The following is a 20,556-nucleotide window of genomic DNA, read 5'->3' as shown; positions in this document are numbered from 1 at the left end:
AAAGCCCACACATCTGACCATATAGAAGGAGAATAATGGCCTGTGTCTTTCTAATAAGTGCCTCTCATTGGTGAAATCTAAATAGGAACCGCGATAAAAAGGTTTCTAGTACATGTAGCTTGCAGGATTCTTGGTTCCTTAAGCTTTTGTTTTCCTCTTAATAAATGCAGTGATTTGTGTATTCCTGCCCGGTGTTAGCTAAGAAAAATAAACTTACCTCATGTTACTAATATGATGGCCAGATCACAGCCAGTGGGAGTAGCCTCAACTAACTTCATTTTGAATAAAAACGACAGTCGTTCATAATGAAATCTCCAAATACTATGGATACAAGTGCCTTTGTTCAAAGACATGCTTGGATCAACAGCGGGGATGATTTCCATGAAACTGCTCATGGTTTGACTATTGTAATTTGAGAGGGAATAGTTTTTCTCTAGTTCCTCAAAATAATAGTTTTTGCAAGGTTTTTATGCTCTTTTTAAAATAAGTTAAATTTAGTGTCATTCAGTGTCTTTAACTCTCTTTTTTCTTAAATCTTCTATGATTTATAAGCTATTTCAAGAATACAAATATGATCTGGAGTTAGACGTTTCCAGATTCTGAATAATTGCTCCAGGCTCTATCTGCCTCTTCTTTCCTCTTCCTACTACTTTTCTCTTTTTCACTCTTAAGTCCTATCTAAATGATCAGCAAGGCCTCCTGCTCTAGGATGCTCCCGACCACAGGTGGGTGATATTTAAGCAGCCGAACCTCGGTATTTAGTGGCTTAATATTAAGTTGTCTTTTCTGCTTGACCATCCATGACACAGCTCACAGTTTTAGTAAATGGGCTTCAGGACGGTTCCCTTGCATGACTTTGTTTGTTGGTTTGAGTTTTATTCTCGGGAGAGGGAGGCAGGCCAAAGGCTATCTGCCTCTTCCTTTAATCTACTCAGGCCTCCAGTCCAGTGACTCCTGACATCTTGCCTCTTTACTTCAAGAGTTACTAATCTGCTTGAACGTGTGATTTTTACCAGATATGTCCAACCACCAGCATAACAATAAAAAATGAAGAATGTTATTGGTATGATGAAGTTTAGAGAAATTGCTAGATGGGCACAGTCAGAAGGACTACAAGGTTAGATAGTTAAGGATGCTGGTGAGACAGAGACTGAAATATGAATTCTCAAATTGGATTTGGAAGAAAGTACAGCTAACAGGATTTATAAATTTGGAGAAAATGGATGTATCAGTCAGATTCTAGTAGAAAATAGAATATAATATTCTTAAAAGAGGTAAGAGTTTATATACTAATATTTGGGCAATTAATAAAGCATGGTAAAGCTCCCAAGGTCTATCAACAGAAGGGAGTTGTTACGTTCCCTAGGCCTAAAAGATTACAGAAGAAGGTAGTGGAGAGAGAGAGAGAGAGAGAAAGGATGAAACACACAAAGACAAAGTGCGGGAGGGAGAGGTAGAGAGAAAGGATAAGAGAGTTTAACTATTGGAGAAGGTGGCTGAAAATAGAATATGGCCTTCGGTATGAAAAGAGACAGAATAAATTCCTCATCTCATTCTCCTGCCACCCTCTGATTTCATGCCTAAGGCTCATTGACTGAATCCATCCAAAATCAGGGTTGCAAGGGATACTGACTGGTTGTGACAGTGTATCAGTGAGGCTCCTGGTACAGAGTCCAGGTGGCAGAAAAGCAGAATATAAATTTGTGTGGGGTACAAAAAATACCTGGTACAAGGAAGGAGTCAATTGATATGAGATTTTTTTTTTTTTTTTAGTGTAAAGAAGTGTGAAAGGTATGGTATTTTTTAAAATGGTGGCAGAGACAGTAGGTTTTAAACATTCAGTGGTGAAGCAGTTTTGGAGAGTGACAAGTTCTAGTGTACATTCAAGTGAGTGGGCTGATAAAGCAGAGAAGGAATGAAGGTCATTAGGCTTGGTCCTGAAGGTAGAGTGAACTATCCTAGTTTGCTTGGGATGAAGAGTGTTCCGGGGATGTTGGACTTTCAGTGCTAAAACCAGGAGAGTCCTGGACAAACTGGGACAGTTGCAGGCAAGTTGTGACAGTTGGTCAAACTTCGTGAAGGTTAAGTGGATATTGACAGGAATTCCATGCAGAGGGAAAATGTTAGCCAAGGTACAGAAACAGTAGTAGGGAATATTTGCAGGAACAATGATACGCATTTTGGCTGGAATCTAGGGTAGACTTAATAGGAAGGGTAAACAAACTGAAAAGTAGTATCACTAGTTTATGCAAGAACAAGGAACTTGAACTCTATGCTATATAATCAGAATTTGAGTTTTCTAGTATTGATGTTGAATCTAGCTGACCAGTTTACAGGTGACACAAATCATACACAGGGATAGATCCTGTGTATACCTTCATATAGCAGTATACATTTTTTTTTCTCTCCTTGTGATTGTCTGTGATTTTTGTCATTCTTATCAATCATTCAAACTATCTGAAGTCTTTAGATAAAATCTGTTAGTGCATGTTTTTATGTTTCTATGGTTATAATTATCTGAGAACCTCAAAATTTCAAATCTAGCCTTTTTTCAATCATCAGAGGATCCAGTAATCAGTAGGATTGAAAGAATTAAAATACAATTTCTCCCCTAATAGTCAAGTTTTAAAATCCCAGGTAGGAAATTAGTGCCAGATAATGCCAGATGTTGTCTTAAATTTGGGAAAACACAAAAACTGAAAAAAATCTGTCATTTGAAGCAATCAAATCAAATTAAAAATGGAAACGGCCATTATAGTTAAAATAACAATTTCTTTTCCTATTTTAAATATGATTTAAAATTATGAACTGCTATTTCACATGATCTAAAATGCTTCATTATGAATCACTTTTTAAAAAACCTATATCATATTAATATTGATATTGAATAATAGTTTTGTTCGTGGGATCAGTCAGTTGGCTAAAGTGTTCTTTAAATACTTCCCAGTCACACCAGAAATCACTACTTTTGTAAAAGCGGCGTAGCAAGAAGAGATAATTTGGGGAAGTAGATGAGGGTGTTCTGGGATTATGATGGGATTTCCATATGACTTTAAAGCCCTCACAGATAGGCAAGCATAGCTCTGTTAAAGTGGCTGCTTATGCCTAGGAATCTAACCAAAGTTACAGTGCTGGAAGCAGGTCTGAGGCTATTTCTCAGGCTTATTTGCCTTTGAAACTCAAAGAGAGCGTGTCATGTCAGGTTAAGTAAAATATCATCATCATGTCCACAAAGTAGAATAGGAACATTACTATATGAAATTGATATCATTTGGTGTGTTGGAAAGGTGTATGTTAAATAAATTCTCTCTATCTAGAATTTTTTCTAAAATGTAGTCTGGAGAAAAATGCTTGTTAATCATATAATGCCTTGTACATCTTGAGCTCTTGATCAATGTATTTTTAAAATGTTAATTTTGAATGTCTATTTGCTGTCTTTATGCTTCACACTTTAACCAATTCCTCACTGTGGCAGAATTGCCTGAGAAACATAATGCAATATTAATCAGTCCTAGATTTAAATAACACAGGGTCATTCCTGTTTTCGGAGGTGAATTTTTAAAAACTTTTTTGAATAAAATAAAATAACAGGTCATTAAGAAACCATCTATGTTTTAAAATACTGAAAAGTCTAAGAGTTCAAAAAAAATGGTGCTAAAGTGCCAATTACCCAATTTATCAATTATTTCTTATGTTAATATTTTCCTCAGGTGTTAATAGGCACATTAAACTTTACAGAACAGAAGAACTGGAGAATATTTCTATATTTATCGTTGTATTTTCCTAGGTTACTGCGTCCACTCTACAATAAAGAACTCTGAGCACTAAGTAAGAACCAATGAGTAGGAGTTACAGGGAGTTCGCATCGTCCTGGTGGAACACCCGTAAAACCATTATGCCATGTATATTCTTGTTGAAGTATTTAAACCACTTCTGAGTTTCTATTTATCGGTTTATTTATTTATGATTTTGTTTTGGTTGAATGAAAGATTCTTTAAATTCTACAGTGCTTTATAATTTTCAAAAGTTTCACGCACATGATTTCATATGATCCCATAATAACTTTTTTTTCCCCTTCCCCTATATTGCTCAAGAATGCATTGACAAGAGCACAGCCAGGCCAACCTGGACTAAGAGAGATTGTGACTGAGATTCTAGGCTGCAGGAGACAGCTGGCGAAGCTGCTCAGCCAGCAAGGAGAGTACATTCTCCAATGCCCTCCTCAAATGTGGCTAAGATGATTGTATATAAAAAAAAGAATAACCCAGAGGGTATCTGAGACCTTTTGGCAGATAGATTTCATCCCCCTGTTCCACCCCATCTCTGCACTTGAAGGGATTATTCAAGGTCAACATTTGCTAAGCCGTAGGAGAAAAGTTGGCTTTTGGCTGCCTACCTGGATTATATTGACATTTTCATAACTAAAAGAGATTTAGTTGGGGCATTGGCTGCCTACTTTGATTATATTGACATTTTCATAACTAAAAGAGATTAAAATTTTTTTTCTCCCATAGTAACAAAAATCTGCCCAGAAAAATCTTGCCTTTTTACCGATGATGATAGAGGTACTTCAATTGGCAACTCTTGTATAAGTTGTAAAGTTCCCTGTAACAAGGTCAAGGTAGAAATCAACTTGCTTCTTTTTTGGTGTGTATTGGAAAGTAAAAATCTTTTCCCTTCTTTTTAGGTTATAATTTCTTCAACACTAGCAGTTTCACATTGCATCTAATATTACACAAGACATATCTGTGATTAAAAGGTGTGAACTAATGTTTACTCAGAATTTTCCAACTCCTTGATCCTTTTTCTCTCTCACAAGATGTAGCAAATTCTTAAAGTTACAGCATTGAACGAGTTGGAGAGTTGAATCTCAATCCCTAAAATCAAGTCTTTCTACATTGTTTTAAACATTATACTACAGTTACCAGAAATATTCTTTGTTGATTTCTTTCACTAGGAAATTTAGAGGATTTGTCAAGACTGGCTTCAGAGAAAGGAGTTTTTGTTGTTTTGCTCTAAAATAAATATTCTGAAGCTTATATATCCAGATGTATAGGGGAGTTAACTGCAAAAAGCTTAGTGGTGGAAGGAAAATAAACTTTAGCTTGGTAAAAGGAAAATTATTGAATATGATTTCCTTGAGTCATTTGAAATGGTGATATGTGGAGGAGGAAATAGGTTTATTCTTTTAGCTTCAAATGTTGTCAGAACTAAGGAAAGTTAGTGGATGTCTTAGAGAAGGAAATCCAATAGAATCAACCATGGGCTTAAGTAGACCCTAAATGATCATAAATTGCAGATATTATAGATTTTTATATTGAATGAAAGGTTGGACAATATGCATATCAAAGTATTCTCCAACTTTAAAACTCTAAGATTTCATAAATTTCATAATTTGGGGAAGATATAAACTTAATCCAGAAAGGTGAACATTACTCAGATCTTTTTTGAAACTTTTTATTGGAGTAGACTTCAGAACCCATGTCTTTCCACCATGAGAAAAATATTATTTATAGTTACAAAAATTTCTTTCTTGATTTTCATCCTTTTCTTCCTCTATGCACATCTTCAGACTTCTTTTCATCTTACTTCTTCCCTTTCCACCTGTGATGCATATGGGTTCATAGTACTCAGCAGGTCTTTGAGCCAACAATCTGGATGATCAGACAGTTTCTGTGCTGGTATTGGCTTTTAAAAAAAAAGTCTTTGGGGAACAGAGGCTGTGATATAGACCCAGGCCCAAGATGTACATTCAAATAAATATGGGTCTTGCTAATGTATGTTTTGTAACAATAAGACTTAGCCTCATAAAGCCAGTCATGAGAGTTTCATACTTTTAAAATCCTAGGATTCTTATGATCTCTATTATCATGGATAAATAAACAAAAAAATTACATTCCTAATAATTCTAAAGTTCATCTAGCCGTAGGAAACACTGTTATAACCAAAAAGCTTACCACAATTTAAAAAGTCTCTATCATTGAATTGCTTCTTTATGTTCCTTTTGTTCACAGAAAGCTCTTAAAATGCCAGCGTGAACTCCAGAATGAATAATACATCAGGCCACATACCCTTATAACTCATGAATACTTTCTTATATCAACTTTCTTTTACATAGCAGAGAGCAGTGCCCTCATGAGTTTGGGCATAAGAAAACCATGCTATATGGAGCAAGAGTAAAGGAGAGCCTGGAGGGCAGGACTGCATACACACAGAGGGCCAAGGAGGTCTTTGGCAGCTTAGGGAATAGCATAAAGTCACTGCATTGCAGGTGGGAAGAAGAGTCCAATGGGGATGGATATGAGTTTGTCCCTTACAGAAGACAAACTCAGTTGGTCAAAAAGTACTTAAAATTAGTGCTAAAAGGTCTTTCAGATCTTGTGTTATCTCTAACAAGTTGCTTAGCCTATATAAGCCTATATAAGCTTCCTTATCCTCATCTGTAAATTAGAAATAATTCTACTTAACAGTGGTTAGTATTTAGATGAAATGACGTTAATGAAAGCATGTTAAATTCTTCTGAGTTATGCATGAATTAATAAATAATGTTCTTAGAGGAAAACATAGGAAGAACACTCTTTGGCATAAATCACAGCAAGACCTTTTTTGATCTACCTCCTAGAGTAATGGAAATAAAAACCAAAATAAACAAATGGCACCTAATGTAACTTAAAAGCTTTTGCAAAGCAAAAGGAAATGACAAACAAGACGAAAAGACAACCTTTAGAATGGGAGAAAATATTTGCAAAAGAATCAACGGACAAAGGATTAATCTCCAAAATATATAAACAGCTCATGCAGCTCAATATTAAAAAAACAAACAACCCAATCCAATAATGGGCAGAAGACCTAAATAGACATTTCTCCAAAGAAGACATACAGATGGCCAAAAAGCACATGAAAATCTGCTCAACATGACTAATTATTAGAGAAATGCAAATCAAAACTACAATGAGGTATCACCTCACACCAGTTAGAATGGGCATCATCAGAAAATCTGCAAACAAATCCTGGAGAGGGTGTGGAGAAAAGGGAACCCTCTTGCACTGTTGGTGGGAATGTAAACTGATACAGCCACTATGGAGAACACTATGGAGGTTCCTTAAAAAACTAAAAATAGAATTACCATATGGCCCAGCAATCCCACTACTGGGCATATACCCAGTGAAAACCATAATTCAAAAAGATACATGCACCCCAGTGTTCACTGCAGCACTGTTTACAATAGCCAGATCATGGAAGCAACCTAAATGCCCATCAACAGACGAATGGATAAAGAAGATGTGGTACATATATACATGGAATATTACTCAGCTGTAAAAAGGAACGAAATTAGATCATTTATAGAGATGTGGATGGATCTAGAGACTGTCATACAGAGTGAAGTAAGTCAGAAAGAGAAAAACAAATATCGTATATTAACGCATATATGTGGAACCTAGAAAAATGGTACAGATGAACTGGTTTGCAGGGCAGAAATAGAGACACAGGTGTAGAGAACAAACGTATGGACGCAAGGGGGGAAAGTGGCGGGGGAGTAGTGGCGGTGTGATGAATTGGGCGATTGGGATTGACATATATACACTAATATGTATAAAATGGATAACTAGTAAGAACCTGCTGTATAAAAAAGTAAATAAAATAAGTAAATTTAAAAAGTAAATAAAATTCAAAAAAACAAAAAAAATAATGTTAATAATGATTATTATTATCTTAAAATTGTATCTGAGGTCTGAATGATATGTGAAACAATTAACTAAGAATTATAGTTAAGAATTAAACCTAATTACACTACTGAATATTTGAGGGAAATAGCAGTTTCTCCTAAGAAAAAGCTATAATCCTATCAACTACCTTTGGAAATCTTAGTTCTATGTGAGCAATTTTATTTTTTGTGACCTGGAATTTGGACAGAAGTTCTGGCTGGGAGGTTGAGACAGGGGAAAACAAAGGGTAAGCAATTTGTTGTTTTTAGCACAGCTGAGTATCAGACTGTCTCCACATCGCAATGTTTTCCTGATTCTCCAGGCTTGCCATCCCTACTCCCTATTTCTATTTTATTTTATTATGTATTTTAAAATTTTACTTTATTTTAATTTAATTTAATTTTATTTTATTTTTATTGTAGTAAGAACACTTAACATGAGATCTACCTTCTTAACAGATCTTTAAGTATACAATACAGTATTGATAACTATAGGCACAATTTTGTGTAGCAGATCTCTAGAACTTACTCATCTTGCATAACTGAAACTTTATGCTTATTGATTAGCAACTCTCTATTTCCCTCTCCCTCCCAGCCCCAGTAACCACTATTCTATTCTCTGCTTCTACAATTTGACTATTTTAGATACTGAATATAAGTGGAATCATGCAGCATTTGTCCTTTTGTGACTGGCTTTTTCACCTAGCATAATGTCCTCAATGTTCATCCATGTTGTTGCATATTGCAGGAATTCCTTCTTTTTTAAGTCTGAATAATATTCCACTGTTATATATACCACATTTTAAAATACATTCATCTACTGATGGACCTTTAGGTTGTTTCCACATCTTGGCTATTGTGAATAGTGCTGCAATGATATGGAAGTGCTAGCATCTCTTCAAGATCCTGATTTCAGTTCTTTTGGATAAATACCCAGAAGTAGAATTGCTAGATCATATGGTAGCTCTAGTTTTAATTTTTTGAAGAACCTCCATGCTGTTTTCTATAGTGGTTGCACCACTTTGTATTCTCACCAGTGGTGTCCAAGTGTTCTAATTTCTACACATCCTTGCTAACATTTGTAATATTTTATTTATTTATTTTATTTATAATAGCCATCCCAGCTCATGTGAGGTAATCTCATTGTGGTTTTAATTTGCATTTCCCTGATAATTAGTAACATTGAACATCTTTTTTATATGCCTGTTGGCCATTTGTATGCTTTGGTTAAATAAATGTTGGCTGACACTGGGGAACTGGTGACCTCAAAGATGATGTGGTAACTGGCGGTTGACTAGTATCTGGGGCCTTGTGGGTTGCTCCCAAGATACAATAGTTTTTCACCAGTGCTATCATCTCTTAATATCACTTTCTAACCTGCCCCTACCCAGTCTCAGAAGTTTAAGAAATAAGATCCTTACTTAGGCATATGTGTTAGTCTTATTTAACATTGGTTCAACTTGAGCATATATTCAATTGATATGTATATGGGTGCAGTACATATACACTAGGTATCCTGTTTTAAATGCATTAATTTCTAGAAAAACCATAGCATATGTCCAAAATAATAGTCTCTAATCCTACACTTGACTCTTCTATAACTTCTAAATGTACTTCTGAGTGTTGTAGAGCTACAAATACTAGTAGCACAAAAAGTGGCAATAGTATTCTTTTACTCATATATTTTATCTGTGTATCCATTTCTACTGACTGAAAAAGCTAAAAAGCAAAAAGTCAGGAACTCCATGTTTCAGAAAGCTCTTTTGTTGTCTTATGTGTTGATGTTTATAATATTAAATTACAAGGTGCATTTTTTCATCTTCAATTGGAGAGTTTTCCTCTTGTATTTCTGTAAAAATTATAAGAAATTCTTAAAAAACAGATTTATGTGTGGGTTGCAAATTGCTTAGTTGCTTAGAAGTGCATGCTATTTTCAATACATGAATAGTAGTTTTCATAAAAATCGTTAAGAATTAATCTCCTCTCCTGTGTCCTCACTATGTGGTGCTTTGAAATATCTACCTAATTAGAGAAATTCTTATCCCCAAGTGGCAAACTGACCTGCCCCATTATCTACAGGATAATTTTCCCTATCACTGATGTTTTCATTTACAGTAGCATGGTTAAGAGCTGGGGCTCTGAATCTATAATTCATGAGTTTGAATCCAACTCTGCCATTTATTAAGTCAGGACTCAGATTTGATTAATACACTCAGGATGGTTCTCTCTCTGTTCTGATTGTTAATGCCCATGTTGCCATTATATATATATATAGTTAATTAATTTTTATTGAAATATACTTGCTTTACAATGTTGTGTTAGTTTGTACTGTACAGCAAAGTGAATCAACTATACGTATACATATATCCCTTCTTTTTTGGATTTCCTTCCCATTTAGGTGACCACAGAGCACTGAGTAGAGTTCCCTGTGCTATACAGTAGGTTCTCATTAGTTATCTATTTTATACATAGTATCAATAGTGTATATATGTCAATCTCAATCTCCCAATTCGTCGCACCCCCCTTTCTCCCTTTGTATCCATACGTTTGTTCTCTACATCTGTGTCCTTATTTCTGCTTTGCAGATAAGATCATCTATACCCTTTTTCTAGATTCCACATATATGCATTAATATACAATATTTGTTTTTCTCTTTCTGACTTACTTCACTCTGTATGACAGTCTCTAGGTCCATCCACATCTCTACAAATGACCTAATTTCGTTTCTTTCTATGGCAGAGTAATATTCCACTGTATATATGTACCACATATTCTTTATCTATTCCTCTGTTGATGGACAGTTAGGTTGCTTCCATGTCCTGGCTATTGTAAATAGTGCTGCAATGAACATTGGGGTGCATGTGTCTTTTTGAATTATGGTTTTCTCTGGAAATATGCCCAGTAGTGGGATTGCTGGGTCATATATTAGTTCTATTTTTAGTTTTTTAAGGAACCTCCATAGTGTTCTACATAGTGGCTGTATCAATTTACATTCCCACCAACAATGCATGAGGGTTCCCTTTTCTCCACGCCCTCTCCAACATTTATTGTTTGTAGATTTTTTGATGATGTCCATTCTGATGGCTGTGAGGTGATACATCATTGTGGTTTTGATTTTCATTTCTCTAATAATTAGTGATGTTGAGCATCTCTTTTCATGTACATCTTGGCCATCTGTATGTCTTCTTTGGAGAATGTCTATTTAGGTCTTCTGCCCATTTTTTGATTGGGTTCTTTGTTGTTTTGATATTCAGCTGCATGAGCTGTTTGTATATTTTGAAGATTAATCCTTTGTCAGCTGCTTCGTTTGCATATTTTCTCCCATCCTGAGGATTGACTTTGTCTTGTTTATGGTTACTTTGCTGCACAAAAGCCTTTGTTTAATTAGGTCCTATTTGTTTATTTTTGTTTTTAATTTCATTACTCTAGGAGGCTAGGAGGTAGGTCTAAAAAGATCTTGCTGCAATTTATGTCAAAGAGTGTTCTGCCTGTGTTTTCCTCTAAGAGTTTTATAGTGTCTGGCCTTACATTTAGGTCTTTAATCCATTTTGAGTTTATTTTTGTATATGGTGTTAGGGAGTGTTCTAATTTAATTCTTTTACATATAACTGTCCAGTTTTCCCACACCACTTATTGAAGTGACTGTCTTTTCTCCATTGTATATTTTTGCCTCCTTTGTCATAGATCAATTGACTCTAGGTGTGTGTGTTTACCTCTGGGATTTCTATCCTGTTCCATTGATCTATATTTCTATTTTTGTGCCAGTACCATACTGTTTTGATGGCTGTAACTTTGTAGTAGAGTTTGAAGTCAGGGAGCCTGATTCATCCAGCTCTACTTTTCTTTCTCAAGATTACTTTGGGTCTTTTATGTCTCCATAAAGATTTTAAGATTTTTTTGTTCTAGTTCTGTGAAAAATGCCATTGGTAATTTGATAGGGATTGCATTGCATCTGTAGATTGCTTTGGGTAGTTTAGTCATTTTCACAATATTGATTCTTCCAATCCAAGAACATGGTATTTCTATCCATCTGTTTGTGTAATCTTTGATTTCTTTCATCAATATCTTATAGTTTTCTGAGTACAGGTCTTTTGCCTCCTTAGGTAGGTTTATTCCTAGGTATTTTATTGTTTTTGTTGCAATGGTACATGGGATTATTTCCTTATTTTCTCTTTCTGGTCTTTCTTTGTTAGTGTATAGGAATGCAAGAGATTTCTGTGCATTAATTTTGTATCCAGCAACATTACCAAATTCATTGATTAGCTCTAGTAGTTTTCTGGTGACATCTTTAGGATTCTCTATGTACAGTATCATGTCATCTGCAAACAGTGACAGTTTTACTTCTTCTTTTCCAATTTGGAGTCCTTTTATTTCTTTTTTATTTCTCTGATTGCCGTGGCTAGGACTTCCAAAACTATGTTGAATACTAGTGGCGAGAGTAGACACCCTTGTCTTGTTCCTGATCTTAGAGGAAATGCATTCAGTTTTTCACCATTGAGAATAAAGTTTGTTGTGTGTTTGTCATATATGGCCTTAATTATGTTGAGGTAGGTTCCTTCAGTGCCCACTTTCTGGAGAGTTTTTATCATAAATGGGTGTTGAATTTTGTCAAAAGCTTTTTCAGAATCTGTTGAAATGATCATATAGTTTTTATTCTTCAATTTGTTAATATGACGTAGCACATTGATTAATTTGCATATATTGAAGAATCCTTGCACCCCTGGGATAAATCCCAAGAGATCATGGTGTGTGATCCTTTTAATGTATTGTTGGATTCTGTTTGCTAGTATTTTGTTGAGGATTTTTGCATCTATGTTCATCAATGATATTGGCCTGTAACTTTCTTTTTTTGTGATATCTTTGTCTGGTTTTGGTATCAGGGTGATGGTGATCTTGTAGGATGAGTTTGGGAGTGTTCCTCCCTCTGCAATTCTTTGGAAGAGTTTGAGAAGGATACGTGTTACCTCTTCTCTAAATGTTCGATAGAATTCTCCTGTGAAGCCATCTGGTCCTAGACTTTTGTTTGTTGGAAGATTTTTAATCACAGTTTCACTTTCATTACTTATGATAGGTCTTTTCGTATTTTCTGTTTCTTCCTGGTTCAGTCTTGGAAGGTTGTACTTTTCTAAGAATTTGTCCATTTCTTCCAGGTTGTCCATTTTATTGGCATATAGTTGCTTGTAGTAATCTCTTAATGATCCTTTGTATTTCTGCACTGTCACTTGTTACTTCTCCTTTTTCATTTCTAATTTTATTGATTTGAGTCTTCTCCCTTTTTTTCTTGATGGGTCTGGCTAAAGGTTTATCAATTTTGTTTATCTTCTCAAAGAACCAGATTTTAGTTTTATTGATTTTTGCTATTGTTTTCTTTGTTTCTATTTCATTTACTTCTGATCTGATCTTTTTGATTTCTTTCCTTCTGCTAACTTTGGGTTTTGTTGTTGTTGTTCTTTTTGTTCTTTTTCTTCTTTCTCTAGTTACTTTAGGTGTAAAGTTAGGTTGTTTATTTGAGATTCTTCTTGTTTCTTGAGGTAGGATTGTATTGCTATAAACATCCCTCTTAGAACTGCTTCTGCTGCATCCAGTACGTTTTGGGTCGTTGTGTTTTCATTGTCATTTGTTTCTAGGTATTTTTTGATTTTGTCTTTGATTTCTTCAGTGATCTCTTGGTTATTTAATAGCATATTGTTTAGCCTCCATGTGTTTGTGTTTTTTATGGGGTTTTTTTTCCTATAATTGTTTTCTAATCTCATAGCATTTTGGTCGGATATGTTTGATATGATTTCAATTTTCTTAAATTTACCAAGGCTTGATTTGCAACCCAAGATGTGATCTCTCCTAGAGAATGTTCCGTGTGCACCTGAGAAGAAAGTGTATTCTGCTGCTTTCAGATGCAATGTCCTATAAATATCAATTAAGTCTATCTGGTCTAATGCGTCATTTAAGGCTTGTGTTTCCTTATTAATTTTCTGTCTGGATGATCTATCCATTGGTGTACATGAAATGTTAAAGTCCCCCACAATTACTGTGTTACTGTCGATTTCCCCTTTTGTGGCTGTTAGCATTTGCCTTATGTATTGAGGTGCACCTATGTTGGGTGCATAAATATTTACAATTGTTATATCTTCTTCTTGGGTTGATCCCGTGATCATTATGTAGTGTCCTTCTTTGTCTCTTGTAATAGTCTTTATTTTAAAGTCTATTTTGTCTGATATGAGTATTGCTATTCCAGGTTTCTTTGGGTTACCATTTGCATGGAATATCTTTTTCCATCCCCTCACTTTCAGTCTGTATGTGTCCCTATGTCTGAAGTGCGTCTCTTGTAGATAGCATATATATGGGTCTACTTTTTGTATTCATTCAGCTAGTCTGTGTCTTTTGGTTGGAGCATTTAATCCTTTTACATTCAAGGTAATTATTGATATGTATGTTCCTATTACCATTTTCTTAATTGTTTTGGGTTTGTTATTGTAGGTCTTTTTCGTCTCTTGTGTTTCCCACCTAGAGAACTTCCTTTAGCATTTGTTGTAAAGCTGGTTTGGTGGTGCTGAATTCTCTTACCTTTTGCTTGTCTGTATGACTTTTGATTTCTCAGTTGAATCTGAATGAGATCCTTGCTGGGTAGAGTAATCTTGGTTGTTGGTTTTTCCCTTTCATCAGTTTAAATATGTCCTCCTACTCCCTTCTGGCCTGCAGAGCTTCTGCTGAAAAATCAGCTGTTAACCTTATGGGGATTCCCTTGTAGTTGATTTGTTGCTTTTCCCTTACTGCTTTTAATATATTTTTTGTATTTAATTTTTGTTAGTTTGATTAATATGTGTCTCATTTTGTTCCTCCTTGGGTTTATCCTGTATGGGACTCTCTGTGCTTCCTGGACTTGGGTGACTATTTCCTTTCCCATGTTAGGGAAGTTTTTGATTATAATCTCTTCAAATATGTTCTCAGGGCCTTTCCCTTTTTCTTCTTCTTTTGGGGCCCCTGTAATTCGAATGTTGGTGCATTTAATGTTGTCCCAGAGGTCTCTGAGACTGTCCTCATTTCTTTTCATTCTTTTTTCTTTATTCTGCTCTGTGGCAGTTATTTCCACCATTCTATCTTCCAGCTCACTTATCCGTTCTTCTGTCTCAGTTATTCTGCTATTGATTCCTTCTAGTGTATTTTTCATTTCAGTTATTGTATTGTTCATCACTGATTGTTTGTTCTTTAGTTCTTCTAGGTTCTTGTTAAACATTTCTTGTATCTTCTCGATCCATGCCTCCATTCTATTTCTGAGATCTTGGATCATCTTTACTATCATTACTCTGAATTTCTTTTTCAGGTAGAATGCCTATTTCTTCTTCATTTATTTGACCTTGTGAGTTTTTACCTTGCTCCTTTGTCTGCAACATATTTTTCTGCTGTCTCATTTTGTGAGACTTACTTACTTTTGTGAGACTTAACTTACTGTGTTTATGGTCTCCTTTCCACAGGCTGCCGGGTCATAGTTCCTCTTGCTTCTGTTATCTGCCCCCTGGTGGGTGAGGTTGGTCCAAGGGCTTGTGTAGGCTTCCTGGTGGGAGGGACTTGTACCTGTGCTCTGGTGGGTGGAGCTGAGTCTTTTCCCTCTGATGGACAAGGCTGCATCAGGTGGTGTGTTTTGGGGTGGCTGTGAGCTTAGTACTCCTTTATGCATCCTGTCTGCTGATAGGTGGTGCTGTGTTCCTGTCTTGCTGGTTGTTTGATGTGAGGTGTCCAGCACTGGAGCCTGCAAGCAGTTGGTTGGAGCTGGGTCTTGGTGTTGAGACGGATACCTCCAGGACAGTGCATGCCAATTAATATTCCCTGGGCCCGGGGATTCTCTGGCAGTTCAGTGTCCTGGACTTAGCACTCCCACTGCAGAGGCCCAGGCCTGATGTCTGGCTGGGGAACCAAGAGCCCTCAAGCCACGCCATGCAGCCAGAGAAGAAAGGAAACAAACAAACAAACAAAACCCAAGAGAAACAGAAAGAACAAACACACAGCAACAACAACACAGCACACACACACACACACACACACACACACAAGAAGAAAGAAAACAGACACACCAAATCCTTGACAAATGATAACAACAGATCCAAAGTAACAGAAACAAAGAAGCAGACAGAAAAGAAAAAACAAAAAACAAACAATAGAAAAACAAGAGAGCAAACAAACAAAAGAATTCAAAAGTAAGAACAATCGATAAGGACTAAACTAACAAAAAAAAAGAAAAATAAAACAAAAACAGAAAGCAAACAAAAAGCAAAGAAAACATAAACACATAAAAGCAATCAAAAAAAAGAAAAAATAAAATAAAATTAAAAACGAAGAACAAAAACTAGGAAAAAAACCAAAACAACAAAAATGTAAAGTAAAATAGAAAAAAATTTTAAAATATATTAAAAAAATAAAAATAAAAAATAACAACAACCATAACTGAAGAAAACAAAACAAACAAACAAAAAGTAATAGTAATAGGAATATTTTCCTGGGGCCTCCTCTGTCAGTGTCCTTGCTCCCACAGTGAGCTAGAGTCAATCCCCGCCTCCCCAGGAGGTCTTCCAATACCTCTAGGCAGGCCTCTGGACCTTCTGTGGGCACGGTGGGACCAGCTCAGACTCTGACCTGGCCCAACTGCCACGTGTACTTGCCCCCAAATTCCACTGGTGCTAAGGCTAGACTGGTCTCAGTTGTGGTAACACTCATTGTCTATTTAGGTATTCCACAGATGCAGGATTTACCAAACCAGTCGCGGGGATTTAATCCACGGCTTGTGCAGCTACAGGGAAAGATTTCCCTTCCTCTTCCTCAGTCACACTGCCCCTGGAGCTCAGCTTTGGTTTTGGCCCCACCTCTGTGTGGGCACTACCCTCAGGCATCTGTTCCCTGCCCAGGTGAGAGGGAGCGAAAGCAGTGGCTGATTGGGGCATACTTATTCCCTCAGGCCCGGGAGGGGTATGGCAGCCACAGTTGGGGTGTGTGCAAATTGCCTGAAGCTGCAGGGACCGGCAGGCAGTTGCAACAGACTGGGCTGTGCTCGCTCTGGTGGGAGTGCCATTATATATTATGAATATTACCTCTGACCAGCTGTATGACCTTGGATAATTTACTTAATTCATCTGTGTCTCAATTTCCTCAACTGAGGGATAAAATTTGTATCTATCTCATTGAACTGTCATGAGAATTAAACATATAAATATCTGTAAAGTGTTTAAAAAGTTCCTGTCACAGAGTAAGTGCTTAATATATGCTTTTATCATCTTTTATTTCCCTCTGGCTCCTTCTGATCTATGTCTCTCTCACTTTCTCCGTCTTCTTCCTGAACTTATGCTCTTACAGAATGTAAATGTGAAGAAAAAAAGGGAGGGAGGAGAAAAAGTTAAGGTAGGGATACTAGCTCTGGGGTTATTTCAATTGTCTGTTCATGACGAAACAGACATGAGACAGAAGAGCCTTATCAAAGGGAGTAGCTGTGGGAACAGAAAGCAAGAACTAATGATAATAGCTGACATTTATTGAGCATTTACAGTGTGCTGGGCACTGTGATTTCTTAAATTTATTCTGCCACATATTTTGTTCTAGGTATACCAATCAACAATTTAAGGACGCTAGAGTTTACTGAGGTTAAATAATTTGACATCCAATCAGTGACAGACTTGAAATTTTAATCCAACTGTTTGAGAGTCCCAAGCATATGCCCTTAACCACTATATATTACTTCACTCAAGGCATTGGACCTGAAGGACTCAAGGGAGTGTAGTTGATATGGTTTGAGTCATTTGAAAAAGCCGTCAGAAGATAGTATTTTAGGTTTTTGACTTATTGTTTCAATAGCCAAAATGAAGGCTTTCATCTGAAGCAGCTTCCTTTTTGATCTCAAAAAGCTGTAGGAGTCTTATCAACAACAAAACACCTGTCAGTGATAAAGGAGGACTCATTAGCCTTATCTCTGTAGACCGGCTCAACCACTAGCTACCTGGAGTTGTCCCATACTATTTTATCTGGGCACAAGATGGTAAATGGCAAAACTGCCCTTTAAAAATAACTCTTTTCCTGTAACTCTTTCTCATCCTTGCTATTTCCTGGTCACTAGTATCTGAGGAAGTTAAATAAAGCTTGCCTGCTTTTCCTCTGAAGGAGAAGCGATGACAGATCCCTTTTATAAATAATCCCCTTCTTTGCACAAAAGAATTGTCACTCTTAATATAATTTGTAGCAACTCTTACTATTTATTTCCCTGAATTCACACATTAGTTAGGTCAATCATGGGATCCACACATGAGGGGCAGATGATAAACTTGAATTTCGGTTGATCTAATTTTTCTTGATTACAAATATTGGAAAGGGAATGAGTTTGGGAAATAAGTACCTCTAAATAGATTTCTATTTTATATGCACCATATAACATACTATACTCAAAGGTTTAAGATGAAAACCAAAAACATAGGTATACCTGCATCACAGACCTTATATTGATACATATGTAAGAATACAGATGTTCATGTATACAGTTTTGTTAAATTGTATTTATGAGTTTTGGATAAATTCAAGAAATTATATAAAATGTCAAGGTCTTATAAGAGAATTTTCTTTTTGATTATCAACTCCTGTCAATGCAATGAATGTTTCTCTTTTCCTTATAGATTTGGTAAATTTCCCCCCTAAGCTAAATGTAAAAGGCTCACTTTTAAGAGTATCCATAGTTCAGTCATATCTGATAAATAAATAATATTTTTATAACTTTTATTTCATAAATATGTATCAAGAGCCAACTATGTGCACTCTCCTAGTCACTGTAAAGAAAGCAATGAGAAAAACAGTCTCTTTGCCTACAGATGCTAAATTTGAGTGAAGAAAGACAACAAAGAAGCAAACAAGTCATATGTCACAGTGATAAGGGCTATGACAAACAGTGGGGCTGGGCAAGGGTGATAGCTATCAGGGTGCTATTATATATCAGGGGTCTGTGGTCAAGAAAGTCTTCCCTGAGAAAGTTCTTCACCTACCTGTGTATGAACAAACCTTTTTGTCTAAGACATCACTCTTCTCAAAAGAAGACATTTCAGAAAGGAGGCAACAGAAAGGAAACCAACACCTAAGCATTAATGGAACTTGAACACAAACCCCATGTTTACCTAGATCATGTAGAGGTATATATATATTCCTCATGTAGCGGTGTATACGTATATGGATATACACACACACACATATATGTATATATATATATCCTATTAGTTCTGTTTCCCTGGAGAACTAATATATTCATAATGGACTTGCTACAGTTTAAAAGAAAATATATCTGAGGTGGGAATGTGGCTTGTAAAACAATGCAATAAAGTAAGTAAACATAATCATGACAAAATGTTTTCAGGAACATTCAAATATAAGTTTTTATTTTCTTATTAAAATACAAAAGTAGTTATATTTTTCCTGCCAATGCACTATAGTATAAGAGACAAGAGGATCTCATATGAGTACATCAGGCAATTTTGGAAAGTTCACAATGCAGTAGAATAAATGTCCTTAACTCACATGGATCTGGGTATTAGCAAACAGAAACAAATAGCCAAAGTAATAGGTGAGAAAGTATGTGTATTAGATATGAACTAAAATTGTCCTGTAATCATTTTGCCAACACTAACACAATAAATAACTAGTCTAGCAGGGTGATCAGCATGGTCTATAGAGCACTTTGGGGCACAGAAAGATATAAATGAATCATTAGTACAATGAGGCCAGAAGATCAATTAAGACAAAGTAATTATATTGATATATTTATGCTTCAGTTTATTCTAAATTAATACCCCTGGTTGCTTTAACAAGTCCAAATGAGTTTAATATTGATAAATGTTGTAAATATCTTTTTTTCAGTAATAGCTTTATTGACTTATAATTCACATACCATAAAATTCACTTTTTTATACTGTGCAATTTATTGTTTTTTAGTATATTCACAGAGTTGTGAAACATTGCCATTCTCTAATTTTAGGACGTTTAAATCACCAACTAAAATCACACACCCAAATGAAAACTCATGCCCATTAGCAGTCACTCCCTATCCTAACTCACCCTACCCCTGCTCTCCCAGCCTTATACAACCACTAATTAATCTATTCTCTGTCTCTACAGATTTGCCTGTGCTGGACATTTTATACAATATGTTTTTTTGATTGCTTCTTTCACTTAGCACAATGTTTTCAAGGTTCATCCGGGTTGAGCATATATCAATATACCATTTTATATATATATAGAGAGAGAGAGAGAGAGAGATTGAGAGAGAGACGTTTGTTATAGGGATTTGGCTCACTTAGTCATGGAGGCTAAGGAGTCCCATAGTCTGCCTTCTGCAAGCTGGAGAACCAGGAAACCCAGTGGTATAATTCAGTCTGGGTCTGAAGGGCCACTAGTGTAAGTCCTAGAGTCCAAAGGCCAGAGAACCAGGAGCTCTGATATCTGAGGGCAGGAGAAGATGAACGTCCCAGCTCAAGAAGATAAGAAGAGAGAGAATTTGCCCTTCGTCTGTCTTTTTGTTCAATTCAGGCCCTCGACAGATTGGATAATTACCCACTTTGGTGAGGCTGGATCTTTTTTACTCAGTCTACTGATTCAAATGCTAATCTCTTCCAGAAACACTTTCCTGGATGTACCCAGAAATAATGTTTTACTGTTATCTGGGCATCCTTTAGCCTAGTCAAGTTGACATGTAATAGTAACCATCACAATAGGTGATTGTTCCACAAAATGGACAAAATATCCCTAATGTAGGACTGAAACAGAGATATTGCTCCTGGGAGTGCCCTAGAGCCATATTATATGTACAGGTGGCTAGGTAGGTAAGCACGTGTATGTTC

At 36.0% G+C, this 20,556-nt stretch overlaps 1 long non-coding RNA gene across 1 annotated transcript; it reads left to right on the top strand.

The window, feature by feature from the left end:
* Positions 1-498: 498 nt before the first annotated feature.
* LOC118895474 lies at positions 499-20,195 on the top strand. The gene is made up of 3 exons (XR_005019956.1): positions 499-509; positions 5,814-5,816; positions 20,125-20,195. It is a non-coding gene; the product is annotated as an uncharacterized LOC118895474 (long non-coding RNA).
* The last annotated feature ends 361 nt before the right edge of the window (positions 20,196-20,556 follow it).

This window comes from Balaenoptera musculus, chromosome 5 (assembly GCF_009873245.2).
Source record: "Balaenoptera musculus isolate JJ_BM4_2016_0621 chromosome 5, mBalMus1.pri.v3, whole genome shotgun sequence".
NCBI classification, from domain to species: Eukaryota; Metazoa; Chordata; class Mammalia; order Artiodactyla; family Balaenopteridae; genus Balaenoptera; species Balaenoptera musculus.
Note: the sequence above shows the minus strand (reverse complement) of the source record. Positions and strands in the feature narration are given on the sequence as shown.